This window comes from Moschus berezovskii, chromosome 11, assembly GCF_049115385.1.
Source record: "Moschus berezovskii isolate FMDL1 chromosome 11, NW_MosBer_1.0, whole genome shotgun sequence".
NCBI classification, from domain to species: domain Eukaryota; kingdom Metazoa; phylum Chordata; class Mammalia; order Artiodactyla; family Moschidae; genus Moschus; species Moschus berezovskii.
The window spans coordinates 51,822,832-51,841,039 of record NC_142470.1 but is presented as its reverse complement, the minus strand read 5'-3'; the positions used below and the strand labels follow the sequence as shown (position 1 = coordinate 51,841,039).

The window sequence follows — 18,208 nt, the reverse complement described above, 5'->3', positions numbered from 1 at the left end:
CAGAGTCTCAAGGTCAACTGAAATCAAGCACCATCCAGTCTTCCCAGCATTATTTCCAACTGGCACCACTCACATTTACCAGTGAGTCCCTCACCCCTACCCATAGCCTACCCTCCTAGGCAGCACCTTGTAATAAAGAGAAGAAATTCTGGGGTTGGATGACCTGAGTTCACACACTGGCTCTGCTTCTTAGAAACTGTGTGATTCTGAACAGACTGCCCCACCTCTCTTCCCCTCTCTACAAAATGGTAAGGATGGTCGCCCATATCTCAGGAAGATAAAGTGAGAAAATGCAAGTAAATACTGATTCATCTGCTTGCACCCCCTCCCCCTTTTTTTTTAAAAGCTAAGTAGATATTGCTACTGCTAATCTTTTCTTTTCCTTTGTCACAACTCTCTCTGATTTGTTCATGACCATTTATCTTTCCCTGGTGGCTCAGATAGTAAAGAATCTGCCTACAGTGTGGGAGGCTCAGGTTCGATCCCTGGATTGGGAAGATCCACTGAAGGAAGGTTGCATTGCCACCCACTCCAGTATTCTTCCCTGGAGAATCCCATGGACAGAGGAGCCTGGCAGGCTATAGTTCATGGGGTCGCAAAGAGTCGGACACAACTGAAGTGACTGAGTATGCATGCATCCATCTTTTCAAAATCCATGGGTCCTTTGAGAGCCAGCCCCTTTTTCCACTAAACTACTCTAGGTCAGACTCTTGATTTTTTGGTTACTGATAGCATGTACCCCATACAGTTAGCATTGAATTTTGTCCTGTTTTACTATTTCCTAGTTACAAAGTCTGCAAGAAATATTAGTTCTATGAGATTCTCCTCAAAAAAATTACTACATTCAGCTAAGTCTGGGAGGACTATATATTGTCTTTCTCAACTTGGAAATCACAAAACACTCAAGCATAGTAAAGGCACTGAAAGGTCCTGAGTTTAAAAACAATAGAACAGACTTTGGGACTCTGTGGGAGAGGGCGAGGGTGGGATGATTTGGGAGAATGGCATTGAAACATGTATATTATCATATGTGAAACGAATCACCAGTCCAGGTTCGACGCATGATACAGGATGCTCGGGGCTGGTGCACAGGGATGACCCAGAGGGAGGATAAGGGGAGGAGGGAGGTTGGAGGGGGCTACAGGAAGGGGAACTCATGTACACCCGGGGCGGATTCATGTCAATATATGGCAAAACCAACCAATATAATATTGTAAAATAAAATAAAATTAGTTCCTGGAAAAAAACAAAAACAAAATCTTTCTAATATTTTTAACCTCTATTTTCTCATCACTTTAAGAAACTTGGTTTAATGTAAAGTATATTAAGAGTTCAAAGAGTCATGTGTAGCCTGCCAGGCTCCTCTGTTCATGGAATTCTTCAGGCAAGAATACTGGAGAGGGTTGTCATGCCCTTCTCCAGGGAATCTTCCCACCCAGGGATCAAACTTGGTTTTCCTGCATTGCAGGTGGATTCTTCGCCATCTGAGCCACCAGGAAGCCCAACATAAAAGTAATGTGCCTCATGTAACAGTGTGGAAAGTTCTGCCCTATTGCTGAATCCAGTGGAGCTGCTGGGGTCTTGGAGGTGTAGGGAGGGTTGATGCTCAAGTCTCACACCCACCTCCTTCCCTGGTTTCCCCAAAGCTGCCTTCCAAGGACTTCCATGGCACCCCAGGGACTACTGATCACAGTTAAGAGCCAACCAACACATATTCCCTCATCTGGGTCCAGAAGGTAGGAGTAGTAGTATCATCTTTATTGTACAGATAAGAAAACTGGGGTGTATAGTGGTCATGGTTGAATGACCACATTGTCAACCAAGCAGTATAGGCAGAACCACTTGCAAATGCAATCCTTCTTTCACTGGGCCTAGCATAATTCTTTGACTATGCAATAAACATACAGAATTCTACCTACCCTCTGCTGCTGTTGCTGCTCCTAAGTCACTTCAGCTGTGTCCGACTCTGTGTGACCCCATAGACGGAAGCCCACCAGGCTCCTCCATCCATGGGATTTTCCAGGCAAGAGTACTGGAGTGGCTTGCCATTGCCTTCTCCACTACCTACCCTACTGAGTGACAAATACAAGGGAAAAAATGCAAAAAGAAATCACAGCTTTGATTTTTCTCTTTGCTAATAAAAATAGTGCCTTGATTATGGCCGCATATTTTCAAGGCACAGGGCCCACTCCTTACAGTTTGTGCTGGGCCAAAGTGCACTCTTTAGATGGCTTTGAATTGGAGTCTGCATGAGTGACATAGAATACAAGATCCAGTGGTTCAGCAGGTGGTTTTATTTTCCCTTGACATTTCACACTTCAGTCTCAGCTTTAAGATCAGGAAGGGAACAGAGGAAAGGCAGATGTGATGATGCAATGATGAGAGGACAGGATAAAGCGAAACAGACATGACAAAGATGAGGCTCCCTTAAAGCCCAGCACAGCTCTCTACTTAGAGTTAACCCCAATATGACTCCTTCAAGATGAATCTGACCTGGTAGCATCAGGGGTCAGACAGCAAAGACAGCAACGGCTCTCTGGTCACAGACACCATCGCCCCTAGCAGCAATGACACACTAATCATCCAGAGACGCTTAGAAAATGTTTCACCACTTAGCTTGAGTAAGTAAAAAATGTTTAGCAAATGTGCAAATACTGTGGATGAGAGAAACTCTGCCATGTGGGGACTAGCATTCCAGTGCATATAAAAAGATTCAGTTTAGGCAGGAGGGGCACTTCTTCCTGAGCAGTTAGATATAGCAGAGAAGGGACAGGAAGCCAAAGATGGGGTGTGCCCTGGTCTTATGAGGCTGGAATTCGTCCTACAGGTAGAGCTCATCATGACAAGGGGGGAGGATCAGTTCCTCAGAGAGTGAGGCCAGAAGTATACACTGGACAGATAAGGGCATCAAGAAGCAGAGCTATGATTCAATGGCATAGGGGTGTCCCTGCTGGCTCAGACAGTAAAGAAGTTGCCTGCAAAGCAGGAGACTGGGGTTTGATCCCTTGGTTGGGAAGATCCCCTGGAGAAGGGAAAGACCACCCACTCCAGTATTCTTGCCTGGGGATTCCATGAACAGAGGAGCCTGACAGGCTACAGTTAATGGGCTCACAAAGAGTTAATCATGACTGAGTGACTAACATTGCTACACAGCTCACTGGTCTCAGCATCTGGGCAAGAAACCAGATTTCCTTGTTCTCAGTGTAGAACTCTCTCTACTAAATCTACTAAGTTCACAGTAGAATTCCCTTTCATCCCCCTTTCCCTTGTTCTCCCCCCACCACTCCCTTTTTACTGCACAGTCTGAGGTTCAGAATTAAGTGCTTCTGTTAAATTACCTCCCAGGATTTCACAAAGAGTAATAATGTACATATTTGATCTAGCGGTCAGGGAAATGCTGTAGACAGTGATTCAGAGCATTCGTTTTCCATTTGGCCAAACTCATTTTGATGGAATTTCCCTGGGATCTGACTGAGCCAAAGTCTTCCTTAACTTGGGTCATGGGCTTTAATGAAATCAAAACTAGGGGAGAAGGGAGGTGGGAGGGGCATTCAGGAGGGGGAACTCATGTACACCCGGGGCGGATTCATGTCAATGTATGGCAAAACCAACCAATATAATATTGTAAAATAATTAGCCTCCAATTAAAAAAAAAAAAAAAAAACTGCTCGGACTGTCTCCACTGTCCTCCTAGTGTAGAAGTGTTCCCTGTGGCACTTACACCTTAAACCAACGTTTAGGGATAAAAAGGTGGCTCTGAAGAGCATTCTTGCTAGATTAAAGAAATGAACCTATGTGGGACTATATCCAATATCAAGGCTCAACCCATGAACTTACCCAAAACAGCATTACAGCGTCTGTCTGAACTGTGAGGCCTCTTGGAATGGTTTAGAATGGTCACCAAGAACATTTAAAATAAAAATCAATGTCATTTAAAGCCTTAAGATTTCTGTGCAGGCTCAACAGCTTAGAAGTAAAGAAAGATGCTTTCCCAAATGAATAAATACTGATTTATTTAATGAAGCAGAATCTGATGCCAAACTTTAGAAGGGCACAAGTGAACAGTATCCCCAAACACAGTGCAGTGCTTTTTAAACTATTTGAGAGATGTATATATTTCAGATTTTTTTCAAATGGATTTGTATATTAGTTGCTGTTGTTGTTCAGTCACTAAGTCACGTTTGACTCTTTGCGACCCCACAGAGTGCAGCACACAAGGCTTCCCTGTCCTTCACTGTCCCCCAATGTTTGCTCAAACTCATGTGCACTGTGTCAGTGATGCCACCCAACCATCTGATCCTCCGTCACTCCCTTCTCCTGCTCTCAATCTTTTCTCAGCCTCGGGGTCTTTTTCAATGGGTTGGCTCTTTTCATTAGGTGACCAAATTATTAGTGCTTCAGCTCCAGCATCAGTCCTTCCAATGAATGTTCAGGGTTGAATTGTACATGAAAATTGTACATGGAATCACAATACGTAAGAGAGACGCCCTCAGAGCCTGCCCTGGTGTTACAGGGGAGGAGGATGCTCAGACTGCATCTACTAGGTGTTTTCCCCATCCTTCATCTGCAAGGCATTTTCCCTTAACATCAGTGACCCACACAACTCAGTTGATGAACTGTTGATCACATTTACCTCTCTCCCTTTACCGCAACCTAGAAAATACCCTGGGGCAGTTGAAGCCACCACAGCCCTGGGCTTTCATTTTTGTCTCTGCCGATGACTAGCCTGATTTCCAGGAGAAACAATCACCTAAATGACAAATCTTATTTCTTCTATAAAATGTGAAGAAGCATAGTGTATATACATATCTTTGAGATATATGTATATATCACAAAGATTTGTTCAGGATCAAACTAGATTTTAAAATGCCATTTTTTACACTATAACATTTAGATAAATGTTCAATGTTGTTGGTCATACACTTAATTCATAGCAACCTTCAAAGGAAAATAATAGAATGATAAACTTGAGTATTATGATCTAAAGGGAGACAGAGGAAAGAAAAAACAATTCTGAGTTTGGCCATAACCTTAGAGGGATATTTCATTTAGGAAAACTTCACTGCACATTTAATGGACTACAGGAGTAGTAATGACTAATGCAGAGTTCTATTGTGTGATACAGACTCTGGAGAGAAATCACCGTCAATTACTGATTGTTTAAATATTCTACATATATAAACTTATACACAAAAAGAAGCTGTGTAAATGGGAAAAAAAAACTACACCAAAACAAGGAACTCAGGCCAAGTGTAAAGGGAGTTAGTTGTTTGGCTACAGTTTTCTGGAATAGTGGATTTAGGTCTTCTCTGCAAATGTTGCTCCTTTGCTAGTTGCAGGCATCTATCAGGAGTTGGATGATAGCTGTTTACACTTGGATGGGAGCATTTGGGGTAAATGTGGAAACTTCAGTTGGCAGACACCTATGTCAGCCACTGACTCAGCTCCTCCCCAAACACACACCCCTAGTCCTTCAACCTCTACTCACTTATCTTTCAAAGATTTGCCACAAATGCCTTGGACAGAAGGGAGGTGCAGCCCAGCAGAGACCCTCTTGATATAGTGCAACTTAGAATGATCATTTCTCCCTTTCTTGGAGAATTCAGTTCAGTTCAGTCACTCAGTTGTGTCCGACTCTTTGTGACCCCATGGACTCCATGTGACACCAGGCCTCCCTGTGCATCACCAACTACTGGAGCCTACTCAAACTCATGTCCATCACGTCAGTGATGCCATCCAACCATCTCATCCTCTGTCGTCCCCTTTTCCTCCCACCTTCAATCTTTCCCAGCATCAGGGTCTTTTCAAATGAGTCAGTTCTTTGCATCAAGTGGCCAAAGTATTGGAGTTTCAGCTTCAACATCAGTCCTTCCAATGAATATTCAGGACTGATTTCCTTAGGATTGATAGGCTGGATCTCCTTGAAGTCCAAGAGACTTTCAAGAGTCCTCTCCAACACCATAGTTCTAAAGCATCATTCCTTGGTGCTTAGCTTTCTTTATAGTCCAACTCTCACATCCACACATGACTACTGGAAAAAAACCATAGCTTTGACTAGACGGACCTTTGTTGGCAAAGAAATGTCTCTGCTTTTTAATATGCTGTCTAGGTTGGTCATAACTTTCCTTCCAAGGAGCTAAGTGTCTTTTAATTTCATGCTGCAGTCACCATCTGCAGTGATTTTGGAGCCCCCCAAAAATAAAGTCTCTCACTGTTTCCATTGTTTCCCCATCTATTTGCAATGAAGTGATATGACCGGATGCCATGATCTTGGTTTTCTGAATGTTGAGCTTCAAGCCAACTTTTTCACTCTCCTCTTTCACTTTCATCAAGTGGCTCTTTAGTTCTTCTTCACTTTCTGCCATAAGGGTGGTGTCATAATTCAAGGTCACCAATAAGTCCTCTCACCCATGCATGTATGACCTTGAGACTTTGGGAAATAATCTTATCTTTTTATTCCATTCCCCCCATAGGAAATATAATAATTATCAATTTGGAGGCAATGTTAATTGGGCGAAGTGGCTGGCAGTGGAGGCCAAATATTAAAACAAGACAAAAACGATCAGAAACTGCAAACAGAAACTGCAAACAGAAAGAGTTTTTTTTAATGCTGTCCCTAAATATTAAAAGGGTGAGCTCCATTAATTCTGGATTTTTGCAGTGATTGTGGTTTTCTTTGCTCATTTGTTTTTCATCCTCTCCCACCACCCCCAGCAGATATTAATTCACCTTTGCATCAAAGGTTTTATTTGTATTGTCTGAAACTGCAAATACTCATTTAATGCCTTCAAACAATGCCACAGAGCAGTGTGCCATGATATAGCTATGTCTCTCTAATTATGTGATGTTTGTAAGTCAATATGACAGCAGAGAAATCATCCCTTTCCATTTCCCACCGTTCTCTAAAATATGTTCTTAGAGGGAACTCCAGACACCCAATTCTCTAAATTTAGAACTGCAGAGTCATTTTTGAGTCTTCTCCAACTTTGCTCTCCATGTGACTTTAATGGCCAAGAACCAAGGTTTATCATCTGTAAATGTTCCAATAACGATGTTGTTATTGATTTGGTCACTAAGTCATGACCGACTCTTTGCAACCCCATGGACTGTAGCCTGCCAGACTCCTCTGTCCATGGGATTACTCAGGCAAGAATACTGGAGTGGGTTGCCATTTCCTTCTCCAGGGGATCTTTCTGATCTAGGGATCAAACCCATGTCTCTTGTTTGGCAGGCAGATTCTTTACCATTGAGCCACCAGGGAAGCCCCTCTAATATCCATCTTTCCTCATAATTTCCACCACCTTGGCTTTCTCCAGGCCCACAGTACTTCTTGCCTAAATTGTTGCAGTGTTCTCCCTTGACTCTTCCATATCATTCTATTCTAGGTGCTCTGCTGAGTTAAATTTTTCGAAGCACAATGTGAGTAGGTCAGTGCATAACTACAAACGTCCTATGGTCCCTGTGCTCATGCAAGACTTAAATGGTCAAATGCAGATAATCAGATTTGCTTAACTCCTTCCTCTCTCATTAGGAGGTAAGCTCTATGAAAGCAGGGCTTTGAGTCTGAACTGTGCTTGGTATGTAAAACTGTAGCAACAGTAGCAGGTACAGTATGGATTTGCTGAAAGAATTAGTGAGTATAAAATGCATGGATAGTAGGATGAATGGATGGATAAATAATGCCTCCTAAAATGGTTTATTTACAGTATTAAATAGAATAATGTATATAAAAGAATCAGGGCTTCTCTGGTGGCTCATGGGTAAAAAATCCACCTGCCAATGCAGGAGACTCGAGTTTAAACCTTGGGTTGGGAAAATCTCTTGGAGAAGGAAATGGCAACCCACTCCAGTATTCTTGCCTGGAAAATCCTATGGATAAGGAGCCGGTGGGCCGCAGTCCAGCCAGTCACAAAAGAGTCTGTTGTGATTAAACAATAGCAACATAAAGGAATCAAGCACAGTCAAGGTAGTTCCCTTCCTTTTCTTTTTTTCCTGTTAGCCTTCTTGTACTACTCAGGCCCATCTCCCAATCATGAAAGGCCAAAACAAATGATGGAAATATCATGTACTCCATCCTTCCTGCAAAGGGAAAGTACTCGATTCTGAGACTTTAGCTTAGGATTGATGCCCCTGGATTTGTTAGGTATCAGCTCTGGTGGTGAGATCCTGGAACATAAGAGGCTGCCTGCAGTGGTACATGGGTAGGGATGGTTCTTGCAGCATCTCGGACCCTTACTGGGACAGGTAAGGATATCTTGGGCCTATATTGGGATGATGTGGAGAAAGGACAAGTTTGAGAGAGAATCCCCAGGCAGAATTGGTGGGTGTGACAGAGACCACCTTTTGCACTTGGTCTCAGCCTCTTGAGTTCTGCTAAAGACTCTAATGTCCTTCATATAATTTTTTTTTAACATATAAGGTAGAAATAAATTGACTTTTGATAGCTGAAGCTACAACAACAAATTCTGGTACAGCCTTTAATAACTGAGGTCCTAGGGAGTGTGCATCCTATGGAGAAGGCAGAAATGACAAGGAGCACAACTCCCCACAAGCAGAGGGTCTGAAAAGGCACTTTTTAGAAAAAGCCCATTTTGTGGAAGAAACCAGCTGTCTCTTAATTGCTATCTGCACTGTGGTTTCTCCTGGGGGTTGGAGAGGGTAGTGGATTAAAGAAAAACTTTTGAAGGCCATAGGCATGAATATCCAAATGATATGAATTTTAATACATATGTTTAAAAAGGTTAGGCAGTGATGGAAAGATATGATGGCTTTGCTTTTATTTCTTGGTTCGATTAAAATCCCTCCAAAAGTGCAGTGGCTATCTCTTTGGAAATTTTGCAGAATTTTAAACTTTGAAAAGATTTTCCCTTTCACGGTCACAAATCTCTGAAAAAGCCTTTGGCTGCAGGAGTCCAGCTCCAAGTCAAGACTGGGGCAAAGGCTTTGCACATGTTTCTGAAAGTAGATGGCTTGGAATGAGCACCTTCCTGTTAGGAGTGAAGCTACCTAGTTATCTAAATGAAACAAAAAATGCATGAAATATTCCCCTCATCTCAACTAGATAAGAGGACCTAGCTCTCAAGACATTATCCACAGTCTATCATTTAAGACTCTTCAGCTATTTCAGCTATTGCATTTCCTAAAAAAAAAAAAAAATTGTTCCAAATAACATTGTAAATTTTACTGCCTGCCCAATCTATGCTTCTGAATGGAAGAGACAACAGGCATGCATTTAAACAGAGTGTCAAAGAAATGAATCTCCAGTTTATTGCTACAATTCATCTTGGCTAGTAAACGGCCTCCATACTATTCTTCATTCATTAAAAATGGTTCATTTCCTTTGGCCTTTATTCATTGCCCAATATTCCTAATGAACTTAATGTAGCAAGTGATGTAATCAGACAAAAGAACTGTAAGAATCTTTTTCTGCCACTACAAGCAGAATTAAATCATATTTAATTGGGAATATAGTGTTCACCCAAAGTCTTGATTAACTATGCATCACCCACACTGTTGTCTATTCTCAGCGCTGCTCTCATTAAAGCAGGAGGAGAGCACTAGCTCTCAGGCTCAGTTCTCTATGTTGGCCACAGCCACACACCAGACAGGCGCATAACTAGTCCCAGCCATGGATTAGTCACTGCTTTCAGTGATCCTTAATCCTCCATGGATAAGAGTGCACGAAGTGGTGCACATGAGACAGGAATGAGGTGACACCCGTGGTACCCGCTTCATAACCAGAGCAGAGGAGAGAGTTAAGCAGAGCTGGGAAGAGTTGAGAGGCAATGGCTTCTGGATGGCTTTTGCCAAAAATAGTCACTGCTCTGGGGTTAGGATGAGAGAATTCTATTTTCAGAGAGGGAAATTGAGAGTACAGAAACGTGGCAAATAAAAAAATCTGCATCAAAAAAAATCATCAAGGACTTCAAGAGAAGCACACCCCAGCTGGAGTGCCTGCTTGAAAGGCACGCCAGGCCTGAGAGTTTGTGCTAGACCCCAGAGGAGCAGGAAAGGCCTGCATGGTTTGTTTTGTGTTTGTTTGCTTTTGCTTTCTTAGCAGAAATAGACATGGTGGAAAAGGTGTTTTGAGAAATATGGTTTGGTAGTGAATAGTTCAGCTGGAGAATCAGTGATGATTTTACAGCAATTGGGTCAAGAGGCAAGAAGGTCTTGGGCCAGGAGATAACAGTGAGGTACCAAAGGGGGGTTTTCCCAAGAGGCCCAGTGGGGGAAGAAGTGGTGATGAACTGGAAATCATTATGGACAGGTAACAGCTCAGACGGTAAGGAATCTGCCAGCAATGCAGGACACCCAGGTTCGATCCCTGGACTGGGAAGATCCTCTGGAGAAGGGAATGGCTACCCATTTCAGTATTCTTGCCTGGAGAATTTCATGTACAGAGGAGCCTGGTGAGCTGCAGTCCATGGGGTTGCAAAGAGTTGAACATGACTGAGCAACTTTCACTCCCCTCCCCCCCACACACAATCAAAGGTAAAGGAGAAAGATGGGGTTAAAAACTGCTGGATGCATTTGAGCCATTTCTTAGTCTGACCCCCATCATATCAGTCCTTCCTTCCTACCAACCAGGGAGTAACTCCACATCACCTGTCCAACATCTCAGAATCACTCAGCTGAGAATAATTCTCCCCACACTGAGCTGTGTAGCACTCATGGGCATGGCAGGCCACATGTCAGCCCTTCTTGGAAAGTTTATGAGCAGACAGCATGTTGCTCTCAGCTCCTCAGGGCAGCAAGTTCTCTGCAGCATTTCTATAATCACCACCATGTCTCAAGGCCTGGTGCACACAGCACTGTAGGTGCCACATACGTATTTGTAGAGAGAAAAGAGAACTTGGCACCATAGCAATCTTCAAGTATTTTCAATAAGGGCTGAAGTCCTGGCTGAGTGACTCAGCAGTAAAGAATTTGCCTGTCATTCAGGAGACACAGGAGATGTGGGTTCCATCCTTGGGTCTGGAACATCTCCTGGAGGAGGGCATGGCAACCTATTCTAGTATTCTTGCCTGGTGAATCTCATGGACAGTGGAGCCTGGATGGCTATGGTCCATAGGGTCGAAAAGAGTCGGACACAACTGAAGCAATGGAGTACACACACACGCAAACTCCAGGCTAAGTGAATAAAATCTCTCCTTTATATAAGTGTTCTCTAGTAACTCAAAATAATTACCTTCTGCCCAGTGTTACTTTCTGATAAAGGTCAAACAAGCTTAAAAAAACAACAGAAAAACCTCCATTTGATTTGACATTTGTGAAGAGAGAATCCTGGTTGATGATAACCTCTACCTTCCTTGTTCTGCTTCATCATCAGACCACAAGGCAGGTACAAGACTTCTCACAGATTTCAAATCTGCATTTTTGTTGAGTTTTCTCATTTAGTCATGGTGAAGGTAATTCCTCTCAGCGAAAAGGCCAAATATCAACCGTCAATTTGCATAAAGGACAAACTCAGTAGGATGCTCTTTATGCTCTGTGTCGAATAATATAATCTGTCTCATGTTTGAAGGACACATTTACAAAAATAATTTTATTTGGTGCTCACATATTAATAAGCTAGTGGGAGCTCAATATATAGCAAATTCTTCTGACTTATGCAAATAATATTGTAAGACTTATTAAGAGACAATAATAGTAAGATGGCAGAGTAGAATGATGCACGCTCATCTCCTCCTGTGAGAACACCAAAAGTGCAACTAGCTGTTGAACAACCGTCAACAGGAGGACACTGGAACCCACCAAAATAAGATACTCCACATCCAAAGACAAAGAAGAAGCCACAGCAAGAGAGTAGGTGATGCACAATCACGATAAAATCAAATCCCTACCTAACGGTGGGTGACCCACCAACTGGAGAACAATACCACCAAAGATGTTCTCCCACTGTTGTGAAGGTTCTGAGCCCATGTCAGACTTGCCAGCCCAGGCATCTGACAGAGGGACTGGGAATCCCCAGGGAATCTGCCCTTGAGGGTCAGTAGGATTTGATTATACACCTTCCAGAGGACTGAGGAAAAGAGAGACTCCAGGCTTGGAGGGCACAAACAAAATTTTGCATGCACCAAGACCCAGAAGAGAGGAGCAGTGACCCTACAGGAGACGGAATCAATACTACCTGCTAGTGTTAGAGGGCCTCCTGTGGAGGTGGGGGTCAGCAGGGGCTCACCGCAGGGACGGGGGCACTAGAAGGTCCCCCTTGGCATAAACCTTCTTTGAGTTGCCATTAACCCTACCATAGAGCCCGTGGATGCCAGGGCTGGGTGACCCCAGGCCAAACAAGTACCATAAATGGAGTGTAACCCCACTCATCAGCAGATAATTGGATTAAAGCTTTACTGAGAAAGGCCCTGGCCACCAGAGCAAGACCCAGTTTTTGCCACCACCAGTCCCCTATATCAAGAAGCTTATACAAGCCTTTTAGCCTCATTCATCAGAGGGCAGACAGAAGAAGGACAGTCTCACAGTGACTAATAAAAAAATATATATTACATAAAGTTAATCACAATGAAAAAAGCAGAAAGTTTTGTCCCATATAAAGGGACAAGATAAAACCCCAGAAATACAATGAAATAAAGTGGAGATAGGTAGCCTTCCAGAAAAAGAATTCAGAATAATGATAGTGAAGGTGATCCAGGATCTTGGGGAAAGAATGGAGGCAAAGATTGAGAAGATGCAAGAAATGTTTACCAAAGACCTAGAAGAAGTAAAGGACAAACAGAGGTGAACAATACACTAGAAGGAATCAATGGCAGAATGACTGAGGCAGAAGGACAGATAAATGACCTGGAGGACAAAACGGTGGGAATCACTGCCGCAGAACAGAATATAGATAAAGGATGAAAAGCAATGAAGGCACCTAAGAGGCCCCTGGGACAACATTAAATGCACCAACATTCGCATTATAGGGGTCCCAGAAGGAGAAAAGAGAGAGAAAGCACCTGAGAAAACATTTGAAGTGAGAATAGATGAAAACTTCCCAAATATGGGAAAGGAAATAGTCAACCAAGTCCAGGAAGCACAGAGAGTCCCAGGAAGGATAAACCCAAGCAGGTGATACAGTTACATGATATAGGTGATAGATGTTTGGTGATATAGAGTTCTATTATTTTTCTGTTGACCAATCATGATACCATGACATTAAGTGAGTAATAGTTGCATAATCGCAATAGTAAAAGATGTTTATGTTTTCACAATCAATATCCAGACAAAAAAAATAAAAATAAAATTGCAAGCCGTAATGGGAACATGATTAACTGAGCATGAAATAATTGCTACAATTTGGGTGGGGTGTCAAGCAAAGTCATATGGCAAATGGAAGAGCATACATGCACATGTTTTCATCCACCCAGTCAGTCTATATTTTTTGGTTGGTGCATTTAATCCATTTGCATTTAAGGTAATTATCAATATGTATGATCCTGTTACCGTTTTCTTAATTGTTTGGGGTTTATGTTCTGTAGGTCTTTTCCTTCTCTTGTGTTTCTTGCCTAGAGAAGTTCCTTTAGCATTTGTTGTAAAGCTGGTTTGATGGTGCTGAATTCTCTTAACTTTTGCTTGTCTGGAAAGTTTTTGATTTCATCATCAAATCTGAAGGAGAGTCTTGTTGGGTAGAGTACTCTTGGTTGTAAGTTCTTCTCTTTCATCACTGATGAAGAACTAAAGAGCCTCTTGATGAAAGTGAAAGAGGAGAGTGGAAAAAGTTGGCTTAAAGCTCAACGTTCAGAAAACCAAGATCATGGCATCCAGTCCTATCACTTCATGGCAAATAGATGGGGAAGCAGTGAAAACAGTGGCAGACTTTATTTTGGGGGGGCTCCAAAATCATGGCAGATGGTGACTGCAGTCATGAAATTAAAAGACACTTACTCCTTGGGAGAAAAGTTATGACCAACCTAGATAACATATTAAAAAGCAGAGACATTACTTTGCCCACAAAGGTCCAGAATCTAGTTAAGGCTATGATTTTTCCAGTAGTCATATATGGATGTGAGAGTTGGACTATAAAGAAAGCTGAGCTCTGAAGAATTGATGCTTTTGAATAGTGGTGTTGGAGAAGACTCTTGAGAGTCCCTTGGACTGCAAGGAGATCCAACCAGCCCATACTAAAGGAAATCAGTCCTGAATATTCATTGGAAGGACTGATGTTGAAGCTGAAACTTCAATACTTTGGCTACCTGATGCGAAGAACTGACTCACTGGAAAAAACCCTGATGCTGGAAAAGATTGAAGGTGGGAGGAAAAGGGGACCACAGAGGATGAGATGGTTGGATGGCATCACCAACATGATGGACATGAGTCTGAGTAAATTCCGGGAGTTGGTGATGGACAGGGAGGCCTGGCGTGCTGCCGTCTTAGGGGTCGCAAAGAGTCAGACACAACTGAGCAACTGAACTGAACTGAACTGATAATCACCAAAACTAGGATCTAATAGAAAAACCTGTAATCACTTTTTAAAATCTAGATGCATATCAGAATTATCTTGAAATCTTTTTGAAAAATACACATGCTCAAGTATTGCTTTGTTTCTAATGAGCAGTCATGTTTAAAAACAACTGGATTATATGATGGTCTTTTATCTAGTTTGTTTCACTTTTTCTTTTTCATATTCAGTGCTCCCATTTCTTTTAGTTTATGTTCTCCAATTTCTCCATATCTTCATTTTTTAATGTTCTTTCTCAAGTGTAGTAGAAAAGTTTTTGTATACATACATATATATAAATGTATAATATATATATGTTAAAAAACTTATGAATTTTTTCCTAACTAAAAAAATGATATTTTGATTCCACTTGTTTGACTTAGTATGAATAGAATGCTAGATTTATAACTAAAAAAAATATGCAACAAGAAACAAAGGTTTACTATATACCACAGGGAACTATAGTCAATATCTTGTAAAATCTATGCTGGAAAATAATTTCAAAAATAATATATGCATATTTGCATAACTGCGTCACCTTGCTGTGCACCTGAAATATTGTAAGTCAACTGTATTTCAATGAAAGGTATATATTAAAAAACAAATGAGACAATAGTAACTTGACAATTGTGACACAATCACTCAGGTATTTAGCTGATATCCCAACGACCTTTATGTATCTTAGAAGCCAAGAGACCTTAAGACTTCAAAACCTCTGCTCATGCCCATTCCAGAATAATCTGAAAAAGAGAAATCTTGAACTGTTACCAAAGGAACATCAGAAATGAACAGTAAAAATTGGCAGCTTCCTGGACAAATCAAGTCTTCACCACACAGTTTTAACTCTATATAAAGTAAATTCATCTAATTAGTGGCTACATCTGTATTTGAATACAGGGCATATTTCAAAGCAAAGCAAACTTTAAAAAATTATGAATTATATTGGATTATCCATGTGTCATATTTCATTCATCTGTGCAGACAGCCTGAATCCGATCATCACTGAGGAAAACGATTCCAGAACATGGATGCTATATACCTGCAAAGGGGCTAGTCTCCTTTCTCATAGATGTCATATCCTTGGAGGGAATGAATAAGGAAATGAGCCCCAAGGAGCTGATTAATGGGCATCCCTTCCAGAGTGATTCATATGCCACCCCTGCCTGTGTGACCATTATGGATTTATTAACATTAAAGCAATGCTATTCAAAGAGGTATCAAAACATTTTCATGTGATGGAACGCCAGGTGAAATATTACTGCAACCTCTCAGCAGACTGAAACAAGCTGAGATAATTGCACTGCCAAGGAGAACAGACTCAACCTCCAGATGCCACTTAAGGCCCTGAGTTCTGTCTTCTAGAATTTCTTTACTTGATGTAATAATGGCCTGATGTTATGCTCAGAATCAGCCCCCCTCATATTGTGATACCCAATGGATACCACTAATTGCAACCCTTCTGCTCCAACACATCTTCCAAGACTTAATTACAGAATAACTGAGGGAGTCCCAGCTGAGGAGTTCCTGTCATTTCCTGGGTATTTCCAGCTACACTCCTGGTTCATTGAGGGCAGGGTAAGGGTGGAGGGTGGAGAGCAACAGAGCGGAGACCAGGGCCCTCTCTCTCCAAAGAGTCAAGAGCTGGAACGAGGAAATTATTTGAGAAAAGATATCATGTACATGAGCATCAACTACAGATTATCAAACAGAAGTGAAGCCATGTTTAGAAAATGTACCAAAACCCTTCCTTGACATTTTTCTTCAGAACTATTTTCATTTCTGAAAATAAAAATTAATTTCCTACTTTCTGAATTTAGCTATCTTTTCCTTATATGCTATATCCATCCGCCATAGGCCTTCAAATCTTTTTCTATAGGACTGAAAGAAATAGAGCAATGCCTACCTTCAGCAAGCTCATCACCATGCTGGGGATCCCATGATTGTTCATGTGAGAAGTAGGCTGACCTTCCAAGGCAGAGGATGGTCACTTTCTGAAAAGTCATTTTCAGAAAGTCACTCTCTGAAGGTGATACTGTGCTTATAAACTGGGGGAACAAGAGCAAAGGAGTGACAAAGTCTAGCAAGTAAAGTTTTATTTGAATATAATCACACACTATTTCTCCCTGTTTACTATCAAGGGTATTAGTTGCTCAGCCGTGTCCAACTCGTCTTGACCTCATAGACTGTAGCCTGTCAGGGTCCTCAGTCCATGGGATTCTCCAGGCAAAAATACTGAGTGGATAGCCATTCCTTTCTCCAGGAGATCTTCCTGACCCAGGGACGGAACAAGGGTCTCTTGCATTGCAAGCAGATTCTTTACCATCTGAGTCAGCAGGGAAGCTCAGGCCACCTACTAAATGCTCCTGAGGATAGATCTGTGACCTTAAGGAGGATACTGGGTTATTTTAAACCATAAGCTCTCTCCTCATGCTTATTTAGTTCTGTATGCTGTTTGGGCCTGGTGGATGGCCGAGTTATTACAATAAGTCTCTTTCTTTCTCTTTCTCTCTTTTTTTTAAACTCTAACCATGCCCCCTGGTCTGACTCCTGAGCATTTCCACCCTCAAGCCTTTGTTTTCCCAGTCTGTCCCCACGAGCCAGAATGTCTTTGTCCTCTGTAAACACACTGACTGGTCTGGAGGCTCTTACTCAAGCTCGGTACTCCCAACCAATGGCAGGGTCTTCCTATTCTGGTTTCCTGAAACATTTGTCATTTTGTCACTTAATCATTTACTAACTTTGTTGCTATTCCATTGCATTTGTGATGAGATCTTAAGATGCCCGAGGACAGCAAATTGAAAACTCCTGACTAGGTTTCAGTTCTTGGTAATGAACCAAACAAAATATGAAGATGTGCCAAGAGCAGCGGCTCAGCTTGGAGTTTATGTGGGATCCCAAGGGATGGGGAGAACTAGAGGAGAGAAAACAGGCCAATGGGCAGCACAGTGATTCCAGGGCCAGCTCTGTGCCTTGGAAAGTCACTGGAGTTCCAGGTCAGGCTTAAAGACAACTTTACCACAGTGCTAACAGATGCTTCTCATGAACAGGGGATTAATTTAGAAGCACATTTCTTAAGTGAAATGAACCCACCTCTGTGGATCTAAAGCTGCAAAAGTCAGAAAGTAACCCCTCTTCCCCATTATGCATTACTTTAATACTTTTTTCCCCCCTGCTCTTCCCCTCAAACTGCAGAAAAGCATCTGTTCAAAAGAAGTGGGAAGAAGCAAAGAACTCCAAAAGAGGGAATCAAAGAGGAAAAGTAGAGAACTTGAAGGTTTGCCAATTTCACAATTTGGCCAGGACAGATCTGCATCTGTCCTGAAGATCTGGTCCTCTTGGAGGGGATGAGCTAAGAAACAGTGTTCAGTTCTGGTTCTACCTTTCCTCTTCAACATATCCACATCCAAAGAACTTCTTCAAGAATTCAAACTAGCTGAAAACTTTCATCATCCCAGTTTTGTATATCCCTATTATACTCATAAATTAGAGCAAAGAGAAAACCACAAACACAGAAGCTGTAAGTAAAATAACACAAAATAAAGCAAAGTATCAGCCATCACCACCATGACAATAAAACTTTCATAGATAGAATCCTAGTGCAGTCCCAATTTAGTCGCAGATCTTCTTCACAAGGAAGATAGGAAGTTAGACTCCAGCATTTTAGAAAGATTCTCATACCTAAAATTGTAAAACCATCATCTGCTTAAATACAACAATCAGAAAATTCAATTAACCAGAATACCTCATCCCTCACACATTTTGATTCCTTGGGGT

The 18,208-nt window shown here is 41.9% G+C and overlaps 1 protein-coding gene across 4 annotated transcripts in view; it reads right to left on the bottom strand.

The window, feature by feature from the left end:
• CTNNA2 (catenin alpha 2) overlaps positions 1-18,208 on the bottom strand; it is a 1,253,094-nt gene that overhangs the window by 773,893 nt on the left and 460,993 nt on the right. The gene's annotated exons all lie outside the window — the stretch shown is intronic.